The sequence below is a fragment of the Vombatus ursinus genome, unplaced genomic scaffold (assembly GCF_900497805.2).
Source record: "Vombatus ursinus unplaced genomic scaffold, bare-nosed wombat genome assembly UNPS02009824.1, whole genome shotgun sequence".
NCBI lineage: Eukaryota > Metazoa > Chordata > Mammalia > Diprotodontia > Vombatidae > Vombatus > Vombatus ursinus.
Window position 1 is genome coordinate 8,117,200 of NW_020949602.1, and position 27,979 is coordinate 8,145,178.

Here is a 27,979-nt window from a genome sequence, read left to right on the forward strand (position 1 = left end):
ATGGCTGATGCAGGATAATCTCATAAAGATATAATTTGTCTCCTATGTTTAAGGAGAAACAACCTGGTATCACAGATAAAAAGCTGGTTTTCAAGGCAGGAATCCTTGGACTCAGGTCCTGCCTCTGATACATTCTGGCTATGGGGCCGTGGGCACCCTCGGGTGCCTCCGGAAGACTCTCCACTGCAGGTCAAATGCAGAATAGCATTGAGAGAGGAAGTTTCTAGCCCTGGGCTCCCTACACTGATTAAATCCTGGGTCCAGTCAGGTCCAGAGTCCTTTGATTACACCATGCTATAGAAAAAAATCCTTAGATCATTTTGAAACCATAAACTCCACAAGCATTTATTAAGACAAACACAAGCTGGTCCCTGCCCACAAGGAGCTTGGTTTCTACTGGAGGGATACAATATAAAAATATATGATTGCACAAATAAAATATGTGAAATAAACACAAAATAATTTTACAAAGAGGGAACACTAACAATGAAAGAAAATAATAATAATAGTAATAATCAACATTTGTCTAACATTTAATGTTTTGCAAAGTGCTTTATTCATTGTTTTTATTCCACTACCTCATCATTACATTTGTCATATCACTATTGCCTTCAGTGATTACATTATCTGATTTGATCAGGAATCAGGAAAAGCTTCTTGTTGGAGGTGGCATCAGAGATGACCTGGATCCCAAGGGCAAAGGCAGAGGTATTAGAGATGGAGGGTCATGTCTGGAAAAGAGAAGGACCATAGATTACGTGAGGGAGCAGGAGAGTGTATAGTCAGCCTGGAAAGATAGGCCAGGTTGTAATGGGCAAGCCAAATGCCAACAAGAAATGTGTGTGTTTTGGAAGCACGAGGGAGTCATTGGAGTTTACTGAGCAAGTGAGTGACATGGTCAGACACGGGCCTTAGGAATGTGCAGTTGGCAGCTGTGTGGAGGATGGACTGGGGAGGGGGGAGGCTGGATGCAAGGTGACAAGTGGGTGCATAAAACGGTAACAGAACATCAGAGATTGATTATTAAGTCAGTGTATAAGGAAGGGGCTTCAAATTGACATTCAAAAGATCCCCTTCTTCCTGTGCTGTTTGCAAATCCACATTGCAACAAAGCAGGCTTGGGCCTCTGCAATGCAGATGTTACTGAGACTATATTTCTGCCTGGGCATGGACAGACTTTCTCTTCCTTCTCTAAAAATGACATCCCTCTCTGAAGGAATATCCTAATCTCTCTAACCTCTCAGGTGCTCTCACTGAAAGACCTTGCCTTGAAGGAGGAGAGGGGACCCCTGAGACAGCTGTGAACCCCTCTCAGGGCCTGCCTTGTCTGCTCAGTAGGAAGGCCAAGCTCTCTCCTCTCTGCGGATGAAGGCTTTGGAGGAGCTCTTAGCCAGCATTCCCCTCCCCCGCCCAAACTTCACAAGGAATTCAACAATCCCACATCTAGCAAGTAAATTGTCTCATAAAACTTCCCATTGATTTTAGCTGGATCCTTATACATTCCCATGGGGCCAAATTGCTTTTAGTATGATTAATAACCCTGCCTCCCACAAGGCCCAGGCTCAGGCTCCCTCTCCCTTCTGCTCTCAGCTTTTTCCTCTCCCTCTCTCCTCTCTCCCTCTCTACCTCCCTCTCCCTGTCTGTCTGTCCATCCCCACCACCAGCACCACAACTGTGTGAGGGTCTGTGTCAGGTGCTAAGGGCTACAAAGATGAAAGCAAGGCTTTCACTTCTTTTTCTGTCTTTTCCCCTTCTCTCTCTTTTTTTCTCTCCTCCCTCTCTCTTCTCCCTTCTTTTTGTTTTCCTCTTTATTCTTTCTTCATTCTATCTTCCCCTTTTCCCTCTGTCTGTCAGTATCTCTGCTTCTTTTTCTCCTTCCCTCCCTCCCTCTCTCCTCTCTCCTTCCTCTCCCTCTTCATCTCCCTTCCTCTCTCTCTCTCTCTCCCCCTCCCTCCCTCCCTCCCTCCCTCCCTCTCTCCTCTTTCCTCTCTCTCCCTCTCCCTCTCCCTCCCTCTCTCTCTCTCTCTCTCTCTCTCTCTCTCTCTCTCTCTCCCCCCCATCTCTGTATTCCCCCTTCTTTGCCCCCTCTTTCTCTCTTGTCCCTCTCTGTCATTATCTCTCTTCTGCTCTTTTCCTTTTCTTACTATCTTTCCTGCCTTTCTCTTGCTCACTCCCATCTATCTCTCTCTGTCTGGCCACTTCCCTTATTTCTCTCTTTGTCTTTCCATGTCTCCCCCTCTCCTCCCACCCCTTCCCAGCACACATAGGCTCACTCTCATGCTCCTTAAGCATCCAGCTAAATGTTTCCCTTGTTAGAAAAGTTTGGGCCTGTTTTCTTTTGCTCTGTGTTTTTCACACTGTTTTTCACACTTATCACAAACCTGGGCAATGAGTCCTCTGACCAGAATTTTCCCTGGAAAACATTCCGTGGGAGCACCAAAGTTCACATGACACATTAGGAGGGCCCGGCATCCATCAGGCAGTGGATGACAGGTGGGGTCAGCCCGAAACAGTCAAACAAATCACTCTCCCACCATCGGTAGCACTGGGTTGGGCACCCTGAGGTGCCTTGGGAATATTCCTCACTTTGGCAAACTCACAGTACGTTCTGAAACAGCATAAAGGGGAAACGGGGATTCCCTTTGTTTATGGGACACGCAGTGAAAGGAAGGCTAAATCCTGAAATTCTAGAAGGAACAGAATCTAAACCCCAAAGTGGCCCAGATCTAACCAGTTTGTTGGAAGTAGAGGCCCATGTTCCTGGGTTGTGATCTGCACTGGGGAGTTGGGGGGACCGGGGGAAGAATGTGCATTTGGAGGAAGTGACATCGCCTTCTAAGCTCTTTCAGAAAGTGTGTCATTTGGCCGACTCTAAGCACAGTATCCAGCCCTTAGTTGATGCTTAATAAATGCTTCTTGCTTCAACCTATGCAAAGGCTAAGTTTATACTTAACACGCGGAATAAGGAGACAGAGTGGTCAAACAGCCAGTATCCATTGGCTTCCCAGAATGCATCATGTTCCACACTCCCCACCCCCTACAACACCGTTACTCACCTCTTTCGCTTTTCCTCTTGCTATCAGACTACGTAACTCAAATTCTGAACTTGGTGTTCATTGATCTCTACCCTCCAAGGGGTGAGAGGGGAGATTTCAGGGGATCCCTGGACTTGGAAAGGAATAGGTAATTATCTTTATTTCTACATAATCAGCATCCTTTGTATTTTATCTTATGGATTCAAAAACCCTATTCTAAGCTGGGATCCACAGACTTCACTAGATCGCCAAAGGGGTCCAGGACCCTGAAAAGGTTTAGAAACCCTAACCCAAAACCTACCCAATCTTCAAAACTCAGCAGAAGCTTCACTTCTTCCCTGAAGCCTTCCTGCCTCCCTTCTATCCTCCCCACCTTCCCCAATGGTGATTCCTTCCTCTTCTTACTCGCTAAATAGGGATTATTAGCTACATCAGTCTCTGAGCCTATAGAACATTCTGCTCTTGAAGCAACCATATGGGATGGTAACTGGAGAGCCCCCCTTAGAGTCCTGAGGACTTGAGTTCAGATCCTGTCTCTGATACAGACTGGCCCTGACCATGTGCAAACAATTTAATCCTGGACTGTTCCAACTCTGATATTGTAAAATTTAATATTATAAACTGGAAGGCATTGGTAAAGGCAATTTCCTCACCAGGATTTTCCTTATATTGACAAAATTATAGTTCTTAACTCGCATCTCCACCCCCATCCCCACCCAAGTCATACAAATATATACATACACACACACACACACACACACACACACACACACAATAAAAATTCTAGGTAATTTTGAATGTGGAGAAAGAATGGTAGGTGTGGCTAGGCTCACACTTATAGTTTGTCTCTGAATTAGAAAAGGGCTAGACTCAAAAACTGAAAACTGAATAGTCCTTTCCCACCCTACAAAGGAGGAAACAGGAAGTGCAATGACTGTTTCAAGACCACACAGCCAGTTAGTGGGATTGGAACAGGGGCTTCTAATACCCACTCTGGTGAGCTTGCTCTTCACAATGCTATCCACCTTGGAATAAGACTGTGCACCACAGATCCGCCATCTTGAATAATATCTCTATAACCCAACCAAGTGCATGAGGAGCAAGGAGACGCAGTGGAGAGAGGGCTAGCATCAGAGTCAAGAGACCTGAGTTCAAACCCCACCTCTCACATTATAAATGTGGCTCTGAGAAACTCATTCAACTTCTCTGAGTCTCAGCTCCTTCTCTATAATTTTGGGATAATATATCAGCTCTTATATGATCATGGGATCATAAATGGGGAGCTGGAAAGTTCCACTGAGGCTGTACGGTTTAAACCCTTCTTTGCACAGATGAGAAAACTGGGGCCTAAAAGAGATTGTTGTGAAAATAGGCAGTTTTTCAGTCTTAATTTCTTATTTAAATTTTAAAGTCTTGTTACATTAGAAAAGAGTCAGTCCAGGTCTAGGACTATCTTCTAGAACCAAATTAAGCTGACCTCACAGCTGATCTAACTGCATGTCAGAAAGAAGGTGTGAAGGTGGCCAACATGTGAAAGGATTCAACTGAAAATTATTCGACTATGGCTAAGTATAAACACAGCTGTCATTCAAAACCCTAATAATTTTTAATAATAATACTCCCTAATGATTTTATTGGGAATAATAATTACCCCCAACTCTTCGGTGAATTACATCCCCTCACAATCCCATACCTGGGGCTATTTCTGAGGTTCTTGGCTTTGGGGCCAACGACACTGACACGTGTTCTATCCGACCAAATTGAGATGTCGGCCTTATTGGAAGGGTGAACCTAGCAGAGAGAGGGCTTGACTTCTTAGTACACCTTGGTTTTCAATCCTTGCTCTGATACTAACAGCTGGATCACCGTGGGACAAGTCAAGAGACTTGAAAATGGGGTTTGTAATACTTGCACCACCTGGTACCTCATAGGCAGGGTTCTCTTGAGAAAAAAATGCTTTATAAGCCTTAGAGCAGAAATACAGATTTATATCATTATAGTATTAATATTTCCAATGTCTTCTTTCTTTCCTTGATAAGAATAAGAATCCTAGGGACTGTCCATGTAAGCAGATGACCAATCAGTGACCTGTCTGGATGTGATTCGAGCTTCAGGGAAATGTGATGTTAGTAACGTTACCTTATGTTATGTTACATTGTATTATCTTATATTAAATTACCTTATTCTGCATGACCCTATATTATGCTACATTTTGCTGTAATATGTCATGTTATCAGTCACCTCTCCACTCACATAACCACAGTCCTAGTCCAGGCCCCCTCACCTCTGACCTGAACTATTGTAATAGCCTTCAACTAATATTGCTACTTCTAGTCTCTCTTCTTTCCTAGCCGTCCTCCATTCAGCCGCCAGAGTAATGTTCTTAAAACACAGATGGATCTTGCCATGTTATTCCCCTCCTCAACATGCCACAGTAGCTCCCTATGGCTTCCAGGATAAAATGAAAACTTCTCTGCCATGTCGAACCATTCACAATATGACTCCAAGCTATCTTTCCAGGCTTATTACACACTTCTCTCACATGCATTCAATTGTCTGGCCACATAGATCTTCTTACTGTTTCTCATTCCATGTCCCTCCATGTCTTTGGGTAGCCTGTTCCCCACCACAGGCCTGGGGTGCCCTCCTTCTTCCCCTATACCTCTTAGAATCCCTAATTTACTTCGAAACTCCCCCAAAGGCCACCTCCTACATGATTTCCCCCACGCACTGGGGCTACTTCTTGAGACAGTCTTGTCTTTGTACTCCCAGTATCTGGCACCCATTAAATGCTTGTCAACTGATTGACAAGAGAACTCCTTCTACCATTGCAGCTAGACCTGTATTCTGCAGCTTCCAGTCTCAGAGAGTTCCCTGAGGGAACCTCGGAAATCCCCTGGGAATCTTCTCCAGGGTCTCACAGGGTCAGATTTGAACCCGGTCTTCCCCGCTCTGGATCAGGTTCTCTACCCACTTCACAACTGCCTCTCACAACACTGCCAAACAACTCTTTAGAGCTGGAAGGGATGTTGGAGATAATCCAGCCAACCCCTTCATTGTGTGGAGGAGGAAATTAAGGCAGAGTGCCTTGTCTAAGGTCACATATGGAACAGAGCCAGGTTTTAAACCCAGGTTCTCTGTTTCCAAATCCAAAGCTCTTCCCTTAGTGCCCACTGCCTACTCCTAGAAAATGAAAGTGGGGAAGACTCTAGGCCACCAATGACCCTCCCTTCTCCCCCCATTACCCCACAGGTCCCCCACCCACTGCCTTCATTGCCCCAACTCAGTCAGAAATTCCCACACCCCACATCCTTTTGTCAAAGATAATTTTTTGCTGAAAAATACTGCCAGATCTGAGACAAGTTGGCACAGGAGATTAGCTGCCTCCACCCTAACTGAAGCCTCACTCCAGCCTCAGCACCCACTGGAGGAAGATATTCCAGGCTCACAGCCCACAGGTAGCTCCAGGTGTTATCTGACCTTTCTCCTTCTGTCAGGAAGTGAGAGATACTGGAGAAGAAAAAAAGGAAGGAAGAGGGGGAAGGGGAAGTGGTAGAAAGAGAAAGAGGGAGGGGAGGGGAGAGGGAGAGAGAGAGAGAGAGAAAGAGAGAGAGAGAGAATAAGAAGGAGGAGAGGAGGAGGAGGAGAAGTGAGCTTGTAACCTTTCCGAATGGTTCACTGGGACTGCACATGTGCAGTTACTTGCTTTCCATGACAATCCTATAGCAAAACTCAAATGGTTAGGGAACCTTCGGTGTGTCAGAAAATTGTTCTCAAATGTCATGATGGAGGTAGGCCAGACAGATGCTCTGGTGGTGGCTGTGCACTTCCTTCAACCAAGGTGGTAAAAGTTATATGAAGGTGGGGAGACGAAGAGGAGGAGGAGGAAAGGAAAAAAGAGGAAATTAGAAAAATAAGAAAGAAAGAGAGAGAGAAGAGAAGGAAGGAAAAAGAAAGAGAGAGAAAGGAAGGAGGGAGGAACGGAGGGGAAAAGGAAGGGAAGGAGGGAGGAATAAAGAAAGGAAAGATAGAAGAGAAAAAAAGAAAGCAACAGAAGGAGGGAGAGATAAAAGAAAAAAAGAGAGAAATGAAAGAGGGGAAGGAAATAAGTATTTTATAGTGCCTATTATGTGCCAGGTACTGTACTGAGGTCTTTTTACGAATATTACCTCATTTGATCCTCACAACAACTCTGAGAGGTGAGTGCTATCATTATTCCCATTTTACAGTGGAGAAAACTGAGGCAAACAGAAGCTAGGTGACTTGCCCAGGGTCATCCAGCTAGTAAGTATCTGAGGCCTTCAGGTAATGGCTCCTTCTAGGTGGCCCATTCTACAGACCAATAATTGTAAGACAGGCTCCATGGAAGCAGAAACTTACATGGCACTATTTTTGCCGGGCTATAACTTGACTACCCTCCAAATTCCAACTCAAATGCTTTAGGCTTCATGAAGTCTTCCCTGAATTACACCCATCCAGAACTGATCACACCTTCCTCCTAATCCTTATCACAGTTTTCCTTAAGCTACAACCATGCATGTTCTTATCATATCTCTATTACATGACTGAAAATTCCCTGAGGGCAGTTGTGGTTTTAGTCACATGCTGATTATCCTCAGTACTATAAAGCATAGGGCTTCCTTATGGTAATTATCTTATGAATGCTAAAGTTTGTTTGTCAAAAAAGAGACAAAAGGAGAAGACAATTGTTGATGTTCAATGGTTTCAGTCACGTCCAACTCTTCATGACCCCATTTGAAGTTTTCTTGGCAAAGATACTTGTGTGGTTTACCATCTCCTTCGCCAGCTCATTTTAGAGATTGAGAAAACTGAGGCAAACAGGGTTAAGGTGATTTGCCCAGGGTCACAGAGCTAATAAGTGTCTGAGGCCAAATTTAGACTCATAAAGATGAGTCTTCCTGACTTCAGGCCCAGCACTCTATCCGCTGTACCATCTAGCTGCCCACTACCATTCTAGACAGTTTTATAAATAAGAAAGACTTTATTATGATCAAGCAGACTTTTGTTGGGAGGTCTGTTTTATATTCGCCTTTCCTAACTGGTTTACTTGGTTTTTTCCCCCACTAATGAGAAAACCCATTCTCTGATAATGGCGGATAAGAGCTTTTACTGTCTGTCCATTTTATAAATCTTCCACTGTTCTAGACAGATTTATAAAATGGACAGACAGTAAGATCTCTGATCTACCATTATCAGAGAATGGGTATTCTCATTAGTGGGGGTGGGGACGGGGAAGACTAAGTAAGCCACTTAGGAAAGGAGAATATAAAACAGACCTCCCAACAAAAGTCTACTTGATCATAGCGAAGTATTTCTTTTGATGCCGCAGAGGGCATTTCAAAATCTTGCCCAAGGTCACCCAGGTAGCTAACATAAAACCTAAGGCAAGAACCCAGCTTCCTTGACTTTCAGAAGTATCCTTTCCACAACACCACACACTGAAGTAAATTGAGTTTACTATAGCTAGTCTTTTTTTTTCATGAATAAGCTACATTTCATTTAACAACAAAGAAATACACTTTAGAGCAAGACTGAAAGAAATAGGTTACTGAGGTTCAGACTAGGATCTTACCTAAAGTCTTAACTATGATTATAGGATCATAGATTTTGAGCTAGACGAGATCTTACAGGGCATCTAGTCCAATCTTCCTTTATCTCAATCCGATAGTTTCCAAGGCCAAAATGAGGAACTTATTCTGTTTCTGTATTTCTTGAGAGTCAAAATCTCTTCTTAATCTGTCTTCCACTGATGAAAATATGCTTTGGTAAAGAAGAAAGTGGGCAAATAGGATGAGTTCCAAGGAGATTTTTCACCTCGTCTTGCATTCCTTAAAACAACGTGGTGTACTCTTTACTATAAGGGACATATGCCAACTGCCCTTGCTCCCCAAGGTGTCATGACACACCAGTGCCCTACAGAAGGGAAAACCGAATGTTCTATGCCTATATTTATGTCTTGTTCAAAGTTTTCATCAGGCCAGAGGGTGATGATGGTGAGATTTCTCCCATGTTTAATTTTCCTCATAAACTCGTTCTTTTCAAACCTCTTTTGTGAAGTTGAGTGAGTGTCAGCAGGAAGGACAGTGGGTCTACTGAAGTCTGGGGGGAAGTAAGAGTCCCTTCTCACCCACCTTGCTGGGAAGGTTTCCATGGACTCATTTCCCCCACCTCCAATAAAGGGTGGCTTTCTAAGCCAGCAGAGGGGAAAGGTCTGGTTTCCATTAGGACATCTTTTAAAAGAAGTATTTAAAAATAGCCTATAAAAATAATCCAATAAAGGCCTCAAAGGTGTGAGTGGTTGCCATGATTCTGTTGGGAAAATTTCACTCAGTATCTCCGGGAAAGGACTTAGGGGAGAGAGAAGCCTTTTCTTTTCGAGGGGGAAGGGGAAAATGCTTAAGAAACGAACCCACAGGATTAGTCTCACCCGATCATGTTCAGGTTTAGCATGGTCTCAGGCAGGGAAATTTGAGGCTTTGGATTATCAGAGCTGGAAGCTCATGTTACCCTGCTTGGCTACATAGAAATCACACTTTTTATTTTGCCTTTAATCCAAAAGGTCGTCAGAAAGGTTAGCCCTGGACACAAACGATACTTTGTGGTTTAGCTTCCAGACAATTATCAACTCATAAATCTTGGTCAGATGGTAATGAGAGTGTAAGGCATAATAGAATTCAGCCCAGACTCATTGAATCTGAAGGAGAAAAGAATTCTGGGGCTGGGCTGCAGACAAAAGGGGTAAGATTCAAGGGTGTGGAAACCGGGCAGCCTCCCCGGAAACTCTGTGGATTTTCAGAGAGGGTCTCCCTGGCTCTGCTGCCATTGGATGTTTAGACAGATAAGATGCCAGGGAGTCCTCACAACACAGCTCTGGCTACGGAGCAGACCATCCACGTAACAGTAACACTCTGAAGGCAGGAAGGCATGGTGGGAAAGGCCCTGGGGAAAGTCAGGTCAGCCCCAGCTCTGTCACGACTGACTTGGGTGGCCCTCAGCAACTCCCATGGCTTCTCTGAGGTTCAATTTCCTGATGTATTAAATGAGATTGGCAATTTCTGCCCAAGTTTCCTCAGAAAGCAATGATCAAATGAAATATAGAATGTGAAAAGTAAATTAGAAGGATTTCTTAAGGATGAAGTATACTTCAGTCTATGAAAAGCAGCATGAAACAATGGAGAAAACACATACACACACATACAATCTCTTTGTATCCTCACAACCACCTTGTGACATAGGTTCTATTATTATCCCCATTTTACAGGTGAAGAAACTGAGTCTGAGAGCATCTAATTTAGTTGTTCAGGGTCACCCAGGGAGTATCTGAGGAAAGCTTTGTATCCATCACACTAGAGATCCTTAATATTTTGTGTGTCATGGATCCCTAATCAAAAAAAAAAAGTTTAAATATGTAAAATAAAAACCATGAGATTACAAAGGAAATGAGAGGTAAGTGAACATAAAAATTTTTTTCCATCCACATTCATGGACCCCTGGAAATCTCTCCACAATAGGAAACTTTAGACTAGGAAGTCCTGGAGCTATTGAGATCCCTGCCCTCTTGTAGGCTTGTGATCTACAAGGGAAGAATAAGGAAGGATCCATGAGAAAATATAAGTGTTACAAAACCATTAGCAATAAAATTTTATTTTAACAACTAAATACAAAAATAACATACTGAAGCTATGAGTATATATATTAAGAACCTCTCTAATGTATATATAATGTATATGTGTATATATAATGTATGTGTGTATATAGAATGTATGTGTATGTGTATGTATATACATGTATATATTTATAATGAATATGATAACAACATCTCTGCTTCTCAGAATGTCAAGTTCCTTCAAGACTTAGCTCAGGGGCCTTCCACTCCCAAGGTTACCTTATGTCTGTATTTTTTATGTGCCTATTTGCATTTTTTAGTATACTTATGTGTGAACATGTTCTCTCCCCCCTTAATAATAATTATAACAATAACAGTTATATTTATGTAGTGCTTTTATTTTTATATACATTTACATAGTGAGTCAAGGTTTGCAAAGTGCACTACAAAATATTACCTCTTTTTTGCCTCACAATGATGCTGAGAGGTACATGCTATCATTATTCCTATTTTACAGAAGAGGAAACTGAGGTAAATAGAGTTCAAGTGACTTGTCCAGAATCCACACAGCTAGTAACTGTCTGAGGCAAATTTTGAACTCAAGTCTCGATGACTCCAAATCTAGATCTCTAGCCACTGCACCACCTAGCTTCCATGAGAACTTAAGCTTCTTGAGGGCAGGAATTCCTTTGTTTTTGTATACGCATTCCCTAATACAGTGCCTGAATATAGTTGTCTCTTAATAAATATCTGGTTGATTGAATATGACCAGAAGGAAGGAAAGATTGGCATAATCATTGTCTTCAAGGCCACAAGGAGACTGTCAAGCAATTGTCCTCCATATCCTAAGCAAAGGCGAGATGGCCACTTGTTAGGATGTTGTAGAGAAGATGGATTTTCAGGTATGAGGTGGCCTAGAGGGTGACTGAGCTTACTGCTAGCCCTGAGGTTGCGGGATTCCATGAGAAGGATGGAGATTCAGAGGAAATGAGACCATGAGTGATTAGGTAAGATCACGAGTGGTCGAGGAGAGCAAATCACGGGTTTGTTAGATAACTCAAAGGCTGCTTCTCTTCTGAGCAACCTATGGTCTGTGCCATGCTCACAGACACATGGGATTATGGGATCCTAGATTTAGATGAGTAAGCATCTAACCCAGGGGTTCTTAAACTGGGGTGGACAGAGGCCAGAGGGTCTGTGAAGCCCCTGAGGAGTTAGGTAGAGGTGAGAGCTCTGAGCTGGGTCTACAAGCACTTGGGGAGGCAGAGAGGAGGAGGGAAGGCCTTCCAGCTGGAAACCACAGGTTGGAGCAAATATAGGGAGGCAAGAATGTACATGTCTAAGAGATAGTGACTAGACCAGTTTGACTTTTCGATTAGAATCAACGGATGTTCAAACGGCATTTATTTCCTTTTTTCCCATTTTCAACTAAATGTGCCTCTCTCTTTTTCCCATTTACCACCAGCCTTTCTACATTTGGATCAGCCCTGATTAGGTATCAGGGTTTTCATTTCAGATATGTAGCCCTATGCTACAATGAAAGAAATACTAATTTGAGAACCAATTTGAATTCAAATGCCAGTTTGTCCATTTACTATCTGTGGCACCTTAGTAAATCACTTAAACTCTTTGGGCCTCAGTTTCCTCATTTGTAAAATGAGATTAATGGATAAGCTCAAAGGGCCCTAACCTTTTTGGCAGTCCAGTGAAGTGTATGGACCCTTTCTCTGAATGATGTTTTTAAATGCATAAAGTAAAATATATAGGATTACAAAGGGCACCAATTATGGTAAAGATAGAATTTTTCCCAAGATCACAGACCCACTGAATCTGTCCATGTCAGCTTAAGAACCCTTGAATCAGATGATCACTAGTCTAAATCTAAGCTCTCCCAATCCTATGTGTATGTGATCATTGCACAGACCATCAGTTGCCCAGAAAAGAAAAAACCTTAGCGATCCAATGATCCTGATATGCCGTCCCGGAGCATCCTTGAATAATCTGTGTCCCGTCAACTAAATGCACATTTTTGTCTGTCAGAACATGCTATCACAGGCTGTGGGTTTTGTGGGACCTCTACTGTAAAAGTCAATATGTTTCTTCTCAGTTCAGTTGTTCTGTCAACACCTTCCAGTTTGGTCTGAGCTCGAAGGAGCCCTCTGTGCATCTGGGTATGGAGAGAAAGACATCTGTGCACAGACCCTCTGTAGCCAAGGCAAATCAATAGAATATTGTGCTCCACTCTGAGAGTGAGTAGAATTTTTGCCCTGGAAACACAAGCGGGGCTCACCCTGTTTGGTGAAAATCAGGTCCAGACACATGCAAGGCTGTCAGTCCAGATAAGCAGGATAAGCTTGTAAGAAAACCAAGTAATTTCCATCAGCAAATCCAAGCATCTTCTCTTCCAAAATCTAGCTTAATGTGGGTTTAAATGGCATGAAGGTGAAATGTTCCTGACTTGACACTCTGCTCCCTGGAGTTCAGGTAGAAGGAGTGGCTAAATGACTTGTCTCCCAAGAGAGATGTTAAGCTCCTTGTAGGCAAGGGCCAGATCTTCTCCTTCTTTGAATCTGCCCTCCGTACACATAGACAATAATAGACAGCTCTAGGAGATAAGTGCAATTATTATCCCTAATTTACAGAGGGAAACTGAGGCAGACATACATTAAGTAATTTACTTGGGGTCACACAGCTAGTAAGTGTCCAAAGCAGTATTTGAACTCAGGTCTTCCTGACTCCAAGCCCAGCGCTCTACCCGCTGTACCATCTAGCTACTTGATAGAGCTCAGAAAGTGATAAAGAGAAAGCTTGATTTGGAGTCTGAGGACCCAGGTTTGAATCTTGGTTCTATCATTGGCAATGTGTGACCTTGGGTAAGTCTCTTAACCTCTCTGAGTTTCAGATTCTTCATCTGCAAACTGAAGAGACTGGGCTAGATGACCTTTATCGCTTCATAACAATATTATCTGATCAGTGTTACAAGGAAGATGAAACCTGGTTCTTATACTTGGTAATTGTGTGGCCCTGAGCAAGACTCTCAACCCCTCTGTGCCTCAGTTTACTCATTTGTGAAAATGAATGTCATGATGCTTGGACTACCTTCCACATAGGATTATTGAGAGAATATTTCCTTATAATTCTGTAAGCAATATATGAAGCTGAGTTACTAGTATGCTTTAAATTGGCTTATGATTTGGTAAGCATATATACCCTGATCTGTCTATGTTCTGTACCCACACCTCCAGCATATTGTAAACATTTTAATAGAAGGGATAGACTGTTTTTCTTGTGATTCTGTATTCCAGAATTTAATGCAGTTGCTTGCATATAGTAGGTGCTTAATTTATGCTTATTGGATTGGATCCTAATCACTCAATAAATATGGATAAATACATAGATATTTTTTAAATTGGCATATGATGTGGAATGAAATGAGTTATTACCTTAAAAACAAGTCCCTATTAAAATGTAGGGGAAAAATTCATCACTGCCAAACCACAACATAGCATGTGCTCCTCATTTCAGAATTCTTTGCATTCCAAGGTCATAGAGACCTTATACTCTCACCCTCAACAATTGCAGTCGTGCCCTGCTCAGCACTGTTATTGGTCCTATAGGAACAGAACCAATCTATTAGGTGAAACTATTAGGCAGACTATTAGTGGAACAACATTAGAGGGGGCAGACAGTTCCCTGGAAGCACTGTTTATACAAAGTATCTCAAATGTTGTATAGACATGGCCTAAGGTCGTCATAGGCAGACATGCTCAGATAATCATAGATTTGAAGCTGAAAGACATCTTGGAGGTCATCCAATCCATTCCCCTTAATTCAGACATAAGGAAGCTGAGAGCCAGAGAAAGAAAGCAACTTGGTCAAGGTCACCCAGGCAAGGAGCCCTAGAGGGGGGTTTGAAGCTGAGGTGTCCAAATCCAGATGCAGCGTTGAACACTGTTGGCACTCAAGCTCCCCCTCAGATCAAATGAGTGGGTCCCTATAGAGAACTTTGAAAACCTTCAAGGGTTATGCCGATTTCCATTGTTATGCCCAATGGCCATCAGCTCTCCATCTAGGAAGCTCAGCTGAATGGGGACATTTGGATAGGGAAATAGTTAGAGGGCATCCTTCCCAAAGTGCTGATCAGGTCAGCAGACAGTGTACTTGGAAGAGATGAGTTCTTTGCAGGCCTCCTACTGTCTAAGCATCAGTGAGAGAGGCAAGGTGTTCAAAATGCAAGAGGCGCCAGGGCTCAAAGTGCATCTGATCCGCGATGGTAGAGTCTGAGCACCACGGATTACGAAAGATGCTGGTAACCTAGAAGGACTTCAGGGGAATGTGAGTGATTAAGAGGGTGAAGGGTCTTGAGTCTTTGGCAAATGAGCATCGGTTGAAAGAAGGAGGGATGAAGAGAATCTCAGGAGAAGAGAAGACTCAGGACAGAACATGCTAACTGTCGGCAAGTTTTTGAAGGGCTGGTGTGTGGAAAAAGAATTCAACCTGCTCAGCTTGGTCCCAGAGGGCAGAGGCAGCAAATAGGAACAAAGCTACAGAGGGATCAGTTGGGGCCAAATGTAAAGAAACTCCTGGATTCTGGGAAGACGCAATTCTGAGCTTCTGTCATTTGGTCAGGGGAGTAGACTCATGGCCTATTAGGGTTAGAATTAAAGATCCAAGCCTCTCATCTTACAGATGAAGAAATATAATTAAGGCTTAAGCTAATTTTGCATTTATAGTACACAGTGCTCAGACTAGAGGAAGCATCAAGGTTGGAAAACATGCAGCCCCTGCCCTCATGGGACTTACAGTCCACAGAGGAGCAAGAAGAGTCATACACACATTGGGCATGAGTCCTACAAGCTCACCTTTGTGTAGCTCAGAAGGGTTCACAAGGTGTTTTACATGTCAATACGGTTGAGAAGCATTTATTATTCACCTACTACATGCCAAGCACTGCGGAAACAAGGACAAAAGGAAAGCGAGAAAAAAAAGGCCTACCCACAGGTGGATAGATGATAAACAAATAGATGATAGATGTGATAGAGATAGATAGATGAATAGATAGATAAGTAGATAGACAGGATATATAGACAGATGATTGATAGATGAATAGATAGGTACAGAGAGATAGACAAAGATAGATAGATAAATGAATAGATAGATAATAAGTAGATAGACGTGATATCTAGAGAGATGATTGATAGATGAATAGATTTAGAGAGAGATAGGGATAAGTAGATAATAAGGAGATAGAAAGAATATATACAGATAGATAGACAGAAGGATCGATAGATAGACATATAGATGATATATATAGATAGATAGGTAGGTAGGTAGGTATGTAGATATGTATGAAGAGATAAAAATGTAGCCTAAGATTAGGCTTGGGGTTTTGAACTTGACTCTGAAGCAATAGGTAGGTTTTAGGAAAGGAGTGATAGGATCATAACTGTACACAAGGAATCTTAACCTGCCAGCATAGGAAAGGCTGGACCGGAGATAAGAGGGGACGGGCAGGAGATAAGGGACCAAATAGGGGTTATCGTGAGAGTCCAGGTGTCTGGTAATTAGGATCCAAAGCACCAGGCTGTAGAGGGAGTGGAGAGGAAGGGCTGGGTGCAGGAAAGATTGGGGAAGTAGAATCAAGAAGGCCTAGCAACTGAGTATATCTAAAGGATTAGGAAGGAGAAGAAGCCCGGAGAACCAGCAAATAGGAGAGACAACTCTGCATGTCAGTGTCCTGCTCTCTGCATATGTTGGGTAGAGTGCAAGCATCTCTGAGGCAGGGATTATTTCATGTTTGTCTTTCCTTGCTCTTCAGCACCTGCCCCCGCGCCTGGTACATTACGGATACTTAACATTTTTTTTTTAAATAAAAGAGCACTACATTTGGAGTGAAGGGAAGCTAGATGGTGCAATAGATAGAACACCAGGACTGGAGTCAGGAAGACCTGAGCTCAAATCCAGCCTCGGACACTTACTAGCTGTGGGACCCTGAGCAAGTCGCTTCACCCTGTTTGCCTCAGTTTCCGCATCTGTAAAATGAGCTGGAGAAAGAAATGGCAAACCGCTCCAGTATCTTTGCCAAGAAAATTCCAAATGGGGTCACAGAGAGCTGGACACAACTGAACAAAAACAACAATGACCTTGGTTCAAACCCCACGCTCCTGTGCGTGACTCCTTGTGTGGCTTTAAGCCAGCAGCTTGCCCTCTATGGACAAAGAAAGGCCTCTAAGATGCCATCTCACTCTAAATCTATGAAGGTAGGAATGAATGAATGAATGAATGAAATAGCAAAATCAGAAGTGGCAAGTTTAGAGGAAAAGATTTTTAGCATCTGTGAATCACAGATTTCAAGCGGCAAGGGCCCTCAGAGGCCATGGAGTCCAAGCCATTCAATTTACAAATGAGAAAACTGAGGCCCAGGGAGGTATAAGCAGCTTGTCCAAGGTCACACAGCGAGTAAGCCTAGGAGGTGGGAAATGAACCTAAGCCCTTTGGATTTAGTCAGTGTTCTTACAACTATTATCACATTGCCTTCTGGCCTCTCATTTTACAGATGAGTAATGAAAGCCCAGGGAGAGTTTAAAAAAAAACAAACAAAAACTTGCCCAGGATCACATCAAAGATGAAATAATGAAATAACGTTGAGTCCAAAGTTCTAGTGAGACATCCAGGTACAGATGTCCAGGCCCAGAGAAGCTTGGCCTCCATCACCAAGCTAGTTAGAAACAGAGCTGGGACCCGCCCCCAGGGCTCTCAAGAGCAAATCCATCATTCTCTCCAAAGTTCCCTGCTGCTGTCCCTCTTACAGAATCATAAACACTGTCAATTGAATTGAAATGATGGTGTATTTTTTTTAAATTGTGTGTATGTGAAATGCTGCTTTTCCTTATTTTTTTCAAAGGAAGGGAATTCAAAGTTCAAGTAGCTAACATCTTTAACTTGTTGGTGTTAATGATTGGATGATGGTAAAAATTAGCAACGGTTTAGAGCAGGCAGCAGAAAATGTGCTGGCCTGGGGGCAGGGCTGAGGGTGCCAACGGGTTAAGCCAGGACAGCCGGACACCCTTTCCACTGAGTTTCTTTTGCTTATTGAATTTAGTAGACAGAATTGGAGCAATGTTGTTTTAATGAAATTATCAGGGTGCTTTTCTGACACTCATTCATAGGCTCTCCCTTTTTTTTGTGCCTTCTTCTGAAAGATAAAGCATTCCGAGAAATTGCTTCCAATCAGCCTGATTTCTTATACTGTTGTGAAGTGCTCTGGGATTATTGAGAGATACATTAAAGTTGTTCCAGGCATCATCCTTCAAGTATCAGAGTGTATCACTTTGTATCTGGAGAGTATCTGCCAGGAAGAAGGCACAATGTGGCCCAGATGAAGTCAATGTTACCCAGCCCAGCCCCTGCCCCTGCATTAAACAGAGAAAGAGGGGTGGGGATGGATTATGGCAAACCATTCACACTCCCTCAAAGCCTTCCTTGCAACTTCAAGTACCTGCAGGACTGCCTAGAGGGATTGACCTCAGGATTGTGGATGAATGTAGAGCAGGAAGGGACCTCAGAAGCCGTTCAACCCCTTCATTTTACAGATTAGGAAACTGAGGCCCATGGTGAATTCAGGCCATCTAACTCCAGTGCTTGTTTTCCCTACAGTTGTCTGGCTCTAAAAGAAAGAATGAGGAGGAATGAGTTTTAGCTGCAAAGAGGAAAGTTGAGGCTTAATGTGGGGAAAAATATCATAACAATGAAGACTGGAAGAAAAAAGTGGGAAGGAAGCCAAACAGACTTAACTGGCGTATAGTAGGTTCTTAATAAATACTTATTATTGTTATTATTATTATTATTTTTGGTGAGGCAATGGGGTAAAGAGACTTGCCCAGGGTCACATAGCTAATAAATGTCAAATGTCTAAGTTCACATTTGAGCTCAGGTCTTCCTGAATGCAGCACTGAGACTCTATCCATGGCACCATCTAGCTGCCCCTTAATAAATACTACTTGATTTGATTTGAAGAAGTAAGAAAGACCTGAGTTTAAATCCTATGATACCAATCCAATCATATTCAAATGTCCAGATCCAATCAAAGTGTTGTTACTCTGGGCAAATCACTATTAACCTCACTCTGTCTGTTTTCCCATCTGTAAAATGGGGATAATAACAACACCTACCTCATAGGGTTACTGTGAGGACCAAATGAGATAGCATGTCAAGTACTTTGCAAAGCTTTAAGCACTGGATAAATACAGGCCAGCTATTATTAGTAACAATAATAATAATGATTTTCAAAATCAAAAGCATGACATAAGCAGAAGTTATTGTTTTAACCACAAAATCAGCTTATCTATACAAAAAAGGGAAGTTGTTTTTAAAAAGTCTGCATGTCTACCAGGACATACAACAATGTACAATGTTCATAATGGAAAGAACATGGACTTGGAATAGAAGACCTGGGTTTGAGTAATCACAATCCATCGTTTCCTGGCTGTGTGGCCATGGGCAGGTCACTTGCCCTCTCTGAATTATGTGACCAAGGGTTGGTCAATCCAATTCACTCCGCATTTATTAAGCTCCCTTTGTTCGCTTCTCCAAACAAAACAAACAAACAAACAAAATGCAAATAGCCCCTGCCCACAAGGTGACACTGTGGGTTAGCTTGGAGTCGGGAAGGTCTGGGTTCAAATCTAGCCTCAGATACTGACTGTGTGACTCTGGGTACTTAGCCTCAATTTTCTTATCTGTCCAATGGGGATTATAAATAGTATTTACTTCACAGGGTTTTGTGAGGATTCAATGAGATCATATGTGGAAGGCCCACTGCAAACCTTGAAATGCTAGTTATCACATCATCATCATCTTTATTTTCCAGGGGTTACAATAGTTGTACCTCACAGAGAAAGCCCACTATAAACCTGAGAGCTTATGAGTTTGTTTGTTTATCGTAATTCATAATCACAGTTTACTTTTATGCAGTTTGTGGTTGGAGTTAGACAATTTCCTCAAAACCGTACTGTGAGCTAAGAAGTACAAGTGTAATTATTACCGTTTTACAGATGAGCAAACTGAGACTCTGAGAGGCTGAGTGACTTGCATTCTTGACAGTCAGGAGCATCAGGGGAATGTAGATTTTGATCTGGAAAAATCCTCATAGCATGGGTTCTTCCCCATGGACACCTTTGGTAGTCTAGGAAAATTAATGGAATCCTTCTCAGAATCATGACTTTATGAAAAATGCCAAATTGAATGAAAGGTTACATTTCAGTTAGAGGTTAAGGAAAATAAAGATGCAATTTTTTCCCATCCGAGTTCACCGACCCCCTGAAATCCACCCACAGACCACTTGGGCCTCCAAAGACCCCAGGTTGAGACCCCTATCTTAAAGATTCTTCCAGTCCAATTGTCTCATTGCGCAGTTGATGAAATTAAGGCCAACGGAGAGGCAAAGAGGAGAGTTTGAGGCAGGCTTTTACCCCAGAGGCACATTTGATTTCCCTCTGGCCCGACCTGCCACCTCAGCCAAGATGGCATTTCCCACCACACTTGAGCAGGCCCATTTTCAGAGCCTGTAACCTGGGGTCTCTAGTGAGGACACTGATGGCCCCAGCTGTCGGCAAAGCTGGGAGCAGAAGCTCCCTGAACCCAGAAAGGAGCTGGAAACCAAGGAGGAAGGGAGGATATTGAATTAGGCCTGACTCCCCACGGGGAGGTCCTGTGCCAGTGAAATCAAACAGGAATAACTCAGTGTTCATTGAGTTTGCCTAGAGTTACTGAGAAGCACATTGATTCCAGAGTGGCAGCACCAGGGGGTTCAGGCTTAGCAAAATGTCAGCCAAGCCAAGCCTGATTAGGCCAAACCTGGCTGGCAGCAGTAAATCTGGAAAGCAGTAAGAAGCGAGAAGAGGCGGCGCCTCCCCCAGAGAGCCATCGTGAGCCGGGAACAATGTGGGCCCCCCAGAAATAGCTCAGGGAGTTGTAAGAAGCTCAGAATTTCCTGGAAATGAAGGGGGGAATTCCTCCTAATGGTCTCCCAGCTCGCAGACCCCACCAATGGGATCAGAAATCTGTCCCTGGGCAGAGGCACCTCAAACGGTGATGGCCTGCCACGCTTTGTTAGATCCCTCGTTACATCCTGTCCTCTCCTCCGGTCTCCCTGGCACAAGCTCATTGGCAGCATCTGCTGGGAGCTGTGGGCAATCGATTGGCAGCCAATAAACAGAGAGTCCAGGCAGGCCTGGCTGTGGCCTTCTGGAAGGCTTCAACCCCCAGGCGAGCACAGCTGGCTGGCTAATCTTAGGGAAACCCAGCTGGCCCGTATTAGGGTATCTGCTGAACCAGGCCCAGGGCAAGGGAAGGAGAGATGAGATGGGGCTGGGGGCTGGGGGCTGGGGGCTGAGGATTGGACTGACTCCCCAGGACTGCTGGTAGGGAAGCTGCAATGGGGGAAATTGTCATAATAGTAACTCATTTATAAAGGGATTTATGGTTACAATTCCATTTAAAAAGCATTTTATTAAACAACTACTGTATCCAGACTCTTTGGTAGGGATACCAAATGCTAGGTGCTAAAGAAAAAAGTCCTTGCCCTTAAGAAGCTTACATTCTACTGGGGGGAACACTATGTACCCAACTTGTAAATAACGTGTGTGTGTGTGTGTGTGTGTTTGGATAATAAAAAGTAATTCCTCAAAGAGTTGGGGAACCAGGAGAATCAGGTATAAAATAGTTACACATCCTATCTACTATCTCTTTACTACAATCCTGTAAGACTGGCAATGTAAGTGTGATCATCCCCATTTTAGAGATGAGAAAATGGAGGGCTCATCAAAGTGAAATAGCATTCCCAAGGTCATAAGTGACAAAGCTGACGTTCACATAGACCCAGGCCTTCTGACACCACCCTGCTTCCCTCTCTGTCTCTCCAACTCTTCCCTCATTGTTCCCCTCAGAGCTCTCAAGTCGCCCTTCTTATCCTGTCCCAAAGGAAAGCAGATATTAGCAGTCTGCATTTTATAGCAATTAAGAAAACAAGCAAGTAGTTATTAAGTACCTACTCTGTGCTAGGCTCTGCACTAGGCTCTGGAAATACAAGAACAACAATGAAAACAGTTTTTACCCTTAAGGAGCTTCCACTCTCTAGGGAAAGACAGCATGCATACATAAATATATCGCCATCTCTGGACTACCCCCTCCCCACTTGAACTATCAGGTTGAGTCTCCTAGGGGACAACTACTCCATGTTCAAAATATGCTCTGGGGCCGCACTCACAAACTATAGCTCTTGAGCCCCCACTGGTGCATTCACTTTTATCAGACACTTGACATAATTAACTCTAAGCAAAGTCCTTTACAGAAAAGATATAAGATGGACAAAACATTCCTCCTATAAACCCTGGGCACACTCCCCCATAAATTCACACTGTATCAGTAGGATGAGGAGAAAGAAAAATTAACTATTCTTAATAGGAAAGCACTCATGTAGAGAATACACATGGTCAAAGCAACTCACACTTCTAACACTCATTACTAGGCCCCAGGTTTCTTTTCTCAAATCCAATCAAGTTAAGTATTTATTAAGCACCTACTATATGCTAAACTATGGAATTATGATTCTGCAAGTACGTTCATTTTATTCCCCCAGGGAAAGGGTATTAAATTAAAAAGGTAAATAAATAAAGCATAATCATCCCTGTCTTATATGTGAAGAAACAGGAGTTCAGAGGGGATGAAGTGTAGTTCAATTTGACAAGCATTTATTAAATATGCACCATGCGCTCAGATATTATACTGGGGGCTGGAGATAAAAACACCAAAAAGTAAAACACTTTTTACCTTCAAGAAGCTTACCTTCTGATGGGGACACAAAGTTAGGAGGGACTGCTAATAATATAAATTGCAAAATCAAAATTCTTAAAATTATTTTGATAGGGCCAAACAAGATGAAATTCAGCAAGAATGAAGATAATTTTGCATTTGGGATATAAAAAGGGTATTGCACAGACACAGAATATCAGGAACCTGAATTGGTTGACATTAGGATGTACAAAAAAGATCCGGGGGTTTTAGTCGATCACAAGATTAACAAAAGCCTCTAAAGAAATGGGCTTATTAATTAAGCTCATTCAACCCTAAATTGCATTAAGAGAAGCGCTCTATAGCATCTCCACCATGGGAATTAATATTCCTGCTGTCCTCTGTACTAATCAGACCATATGTCAACTATAGTTCTGGGTGATATATTTTAAGAGGTATATTGACAACCTGGGATGTGCCTAGAGTTGGTGAAGGTTCTGGAAACCCTAAGGTATGAACAGCGATGCGAAAATGGTATTTTTAGCTTGAATCAAAGACTACTAGGGAAAGTTGTCTTTGAATACTTGTGGAAGTGATTTAACCATGGTCACTCAGTTAGCAAGTGATAGAACCCAGTTTAGTTGAACTCCACTCTGGGCTGACTTAAAGTCTAGGGCTCTTTCTGCCACAAGACAGAACTTTTTCGTGATATTCTGTTGCTTAAGGTAATAATGAACTCACGCTTGCACCAGTGAATTAGTGTAAAAAACAACAACAACACTGAATTTGAAGTCTTAAGGACTTGGGTTTGAATCTTAACTTTCTATTTATTACCTGTGTGGCCTTAAGAAAGTCACTTCACCTCCCTTGGCCTCAGTTTTCCCATTTTAAGAAGAAAGGAAGGAAGGAAGGAAGGAAGGAAGATCAAAGAAGGAAGGGAGGAAAGGAAGAAAGAAAAAGGGAGGAAGAAAATAAAGATGAAAGAAAGAAAATAAAGAAGGAAGGATCAAGGAAAGAGGAGAAAAGGGAATAAACATGTATTAAGTTCCTACTACGTACCAGGTACTGTGCTAAACACTTTACAATTATTATCTTATTTACTCCTCACAACACCCTGGGACATAAGTGCTATTATTATCCCCATTTTACAGATGAGGAAACTGAAGCAGACAGAGGTTAAGTAATTTAGTAACATGCTCACACAGCTTATGAGCATCTCAGGCTAGATTTGAATTAAAATCTTTCTGACTCCAGGCCCAATACTCTATCCAATATACCACCCAAAGAGGTCTCTACAGTTGTGCTTAATTCAATGGGAAGATCACAAGGCCATGGGACCATAGTTTTAGAGCTGGAGGGGAAAGCAACTAGTCTAATCCCCTTATCTTACAGATGAGGAAACTGAGGCCCAGTGAAATTCCATGACTTGCCCAAGGTGGTAATTGGCAAAGCCAATATTTGAGCACAAGTTCAAATCCAAGTGTTTTCTCCACCATCCCCATAGAATGACAGGCTCTGTGACAGGCTCCTAGTGGAGAAGCTATTTGGGGTCAGGGAGCCTTCTTAAAGCTACTCAGATTGCCCCAAGCGGTCAACTCAATCTATTCTGCCAACAGTAAGGTTGGCCTCCTGACTAATATCGAAAGCTGAACACAGAAATATTTCTCTCTCTTGTACACCTACAGACGCTTACTTAGAAGGTCCCCAGGGTCAGCATAACATTAGAAAACAAAGACTATGTGTTGAAAAACAGCTGACCCAACGGACAGGATAGACTTCCCAATGTTTCCAAAGTTGCTTACTTCAGCCTTTATGGAGTAAAGTACTGTCAGTAGCCAGAGATACCACTGTGGCCAGCACGCAGTACAGCTGTAAATCTTAGAGCCATATTATTTAAGAGACTAGACTCTTTTTGTGTGTGTGGTGATATTAAACCAAGCCCACCACCAGCTCATAAATCAGTGAGGCAATTTCTATTCCCAGCTGCCTCTCTCTGACTTCCAGAGACGCACACATCTTCTAGTACATTGCCTGGGGCTAAAAGCAGGGATAAGGAAGCTAAAGAAAGGGACCTATTTTAGATATTCTTTCCTATGTCTCCTCTCTGGGTCTCAGTTTCTTCGTCTGTCAAATCAGTGTGTCAGTTTCTTATACGATCCTCTTCCCTGTTCTTTGTCTCTTGAAATGTTTGTGTGTTAATGATTGTTGTGATAAAATATATGTTATATAAATATACATTTATATAATATATATTATATCTATATAATATCTATGTAACATAATGACAAATATATCTATGCAATACATCTGTGTAATACATAATAATATATATCTAGATTATATACTTCTATATAACATGTATCTATATCTCTAAATAGATACATATAGATATATAATGTGAGATAGGGGTAGAAAATAAGCCCCTTCATTCTCCAGAAGTGGTAGCTTCAGCTAGAACTCTGGACTTGGAATCAATAAGAACTGAGTTTGAATCCTGACTTACTTACTAGGTGTAGCCCCAGCCAAGTGACTTAGCCTCTCAATCCCAGGTTCTTTATTTGTAAAATAAAGAGTGGGCAGCTAGGTGGTGCAGCGGATAGAGCTCTGGGCCTGGAATCAAGAAGACCTGAGTTCAAATTCAGCCTCAGATGCTTCCTAGCTGTGTGACCCTGGACAACTCATTTTACCCTGTTTGCCTCAGTTTCCTCATCTGTAAAATGAGCTGGAGAAGGAAATGGCAAACCACTCCAGCATCTCTGCCAAGAAAACCCTAAATGGAGTCACAAAGAGTCAGACACAACTGAACAATAACATTCAATGGCCAAGCACTGCAACTCAAGCTTGCCTGAGGTCACATAGTAAGTAGTAAACCTAAGGAAGAAGGGGCATGACTGCCCACAGTCTCACAACCAGGGCTAGAATGAGAACTCCTCTCCGCCCCGCCTTCTCTCTCCACTGCACTAAGCCCTCTCCTCCATTTTCTCTCTCCTCCTTGGCCTTTTTCTTTAGTTATTAAACTCCCTGAGAGTGAGGATTGCATCATTTTTGTATTTCTGTCCCTGACGTTTAGCACAGTATTTGTCCCATAATGAGCCCTTAATAAATGCTTGCTTGTCCACTCATTCACTTTGTTCAGCCTCTCTTTCTCCTTTCTCTGTTTTGCCTTCTCCCCATCTGTGCTTTAGACCTGTCAGATCACCCCAGAGCCCCAAAGGTAGCACCAAGGCTAACTGACCCCAAGGGTGAAGAATCTTGAGAGACAGAGAGGGTGGCGCCTTGGGATCATGCACTCTCAGACTTGGTCAGAAATGGGCTCTTTCCTAGGGCAGGGGGTCTGATGGCCCATCGGGTACTCAGCTTTCTTTTCTGTGCAGCCAGGGAGGGAGCAGCTGACGCCTGGAGAATTCAGCTTCAGTTTCCTCATTTGTAACCATGCAAGATATCATGGCTACAAAGACAAAAACAAAATAATCCCTGCCCTCCAGGAAATTACATTCTAATGGGGGGGGGAGACATGTCAACATATATGCTGACAAGTAAACAGAAAATAAATACATAGTAATTTGAAGGGAAGCCCTAACAACTGGGGTGGGAGAAGGGTGTCAAGGAAGATCAGGAGAAACCTGTGTTAGTTCTAAGGAATTCTAAGAGGTGAAGGCAGTGCTTTCCAGGCATTGGGGTCCGATTGATATACATATGCACAGAGGCAAGAGAAAATGTCACACTAAGGGACTAGTGAGTGTGCTAGGTCGTCCGGAACATATTTGAGGGCAAGTAATGTGAAATCAGTCTGCAAAGACTTGTTTGTCCTTCATTTTCTAAGAGGACCAATGATATCTCAGGTGATGTCTTGACTTTCTGTGAATTGGATTAAGGGAGGCAGAGTCGTGAGAAGTCCTCAGCCTCACTCTCTCTTCCTGAGTCTGCAAAAGTAGGTTGGAGTCAGATTGAGAAGGGCTTTAAAGGACAATTAAAGAGGTTTGCATTTTATCTTAGAGGCAATAGGGAGCCACTGAAGCTTCTTGAGGGATACTCTCATAAGAGACTATGATGCTAGGAATGGCCCAAGCCATTTTGCAACTTGGTGTCCTAGTTAAATCAAACCCAGTACTTCACTCACCCAGTTCCTTCTTCTGCTCCTCTTTTCCTTTCTTTCTTCTTCCTTCTCTTCCTTCTTTCCCTCTTCCTCCTTTTCTACATCACTCCCTCTTGCCTTCCTTCTTGTACTTTGAAGGTAACTAGGTCAGATTGGCTAACGATTGAGCAGGCACTCTAGCCAGGAAAACCTCAGAGTTCTAGATCTAATAATAATCAAAAAGTTCTCTTTCTTTCCTCAAAATCCCTGAGGGTCCTTTGTTTGGCACTTTCATGGCCCTGCTCACTCTCCCCTTTGTATTATATTCATTCCTGTACACGCCACATTTCCCAAGACTCCCCCTCCATGAGATTGTAAGGGACCAGGACAGGATCATTTTTGTCTTCATATTAATTCCAATGAATGAATGAAAGGTACTTGATCAATGTTTGTCAATTGAACATGATCCTAACTGACATTTCTAATTTACCAGAACACTTTACATTCATAATCTCATTTGAACCTCCTGATATCCCTAAGACGTAGAAAGCAATTTCTACCCATTGCACAAATGAGGAGACTGAGCACACACCAAATCTTAGATCTAGAAAAGTCATCTCCTCCAAACCCCTCATCTTACACATCTTACAATTAACCTCAGAGGTTAATGGGCCTCGCCAATGTCACACAGGTAGTAAGTGGGATAAAGATCCATCTGTCACCAGCCCAGTTTTCTTTCCTATAGTAGCCCATGGCCCCCACAGAATTCTGTGGGCAAACTAAACTGTCCGAGCCTGGAATCAGACCCAGATTTGTTGTTCTCAAAGCCCCAGGGTTTCCTTCTCACCGCCTCCCCTAGGTGCCAGTCTCCCCCATTCTTTCTGCCCCCACCCAGTTCCTTTCCATGTGCCTCACTAAAAGCAAAAGGCTGCATCTGAATGTCAACTCATTTTATGAAAGACTTTGAAACATTCTGTAAGTGGTTTCACTTCCAGAGCTAATGCTTTCTGGCAGAAAAATATTACCCCTGCATCTCTATGCAGAGGAAAGAAGCTGCCTGCATTGACTCCCCCTCATTTATATAAGTTGCTGCTTAAGATGAGTGTATTTTGGAATTCCATCATATTCTTTTCTCTCTGTGCAGGTTAATGTCTTATCCATGGCCTCTGGGAGGGAAAGATCTTACAAAGAGAGTTATGAGCTTTTTATTTAGAGTGCACAGTTGGGCTGGTTTGTGGATGCACAAACCGGAAGGATTTAAAGCGGTTGATTTGCTGAGAACCGCAGTTTAGATAGAACAGTACAGCATCATCTTTGATCCTGGCCTTCAGAAGCCTGAGCTGAGATGAACCTGTTGTGATGAAACCCTTTTTATAAATCCAGGGTCCATAATAGGGGAAAGGAGGGAAGGAAGGAAGGAAGGAAGGAAGGAAGGAAGGAAGGAAGGAAGGA

At 42.8% G+C, this 27,979-nt stretch overlaps 1 long non-coding RNA gene across 1 annotated transcript in view; it reads right to left on the reverse strand.

The window, feature by feature from the left end:
• Window positions 1-556: 556 nt before the first annotated feature.
• LOC114036264 overlaps window positions 557-27,979 on the reverse strand; it is a 78,910-nt gene continuing 51,487 nt past the window's right edge. Inside the window, exons 2-3 of the long non-coding RNA XR_003568319.1 lie at window positions 19,706-19,846; window positions 557-731 (exon numbers count right to left, since the gene is read on the reverse strand). This is a non-coding gene — a long non-coding RNA (uncharacterized LOC114036264). The remainder of the gene's footprint in view (window positions 732-19,705; window positions 19,847-27,979) is intronic.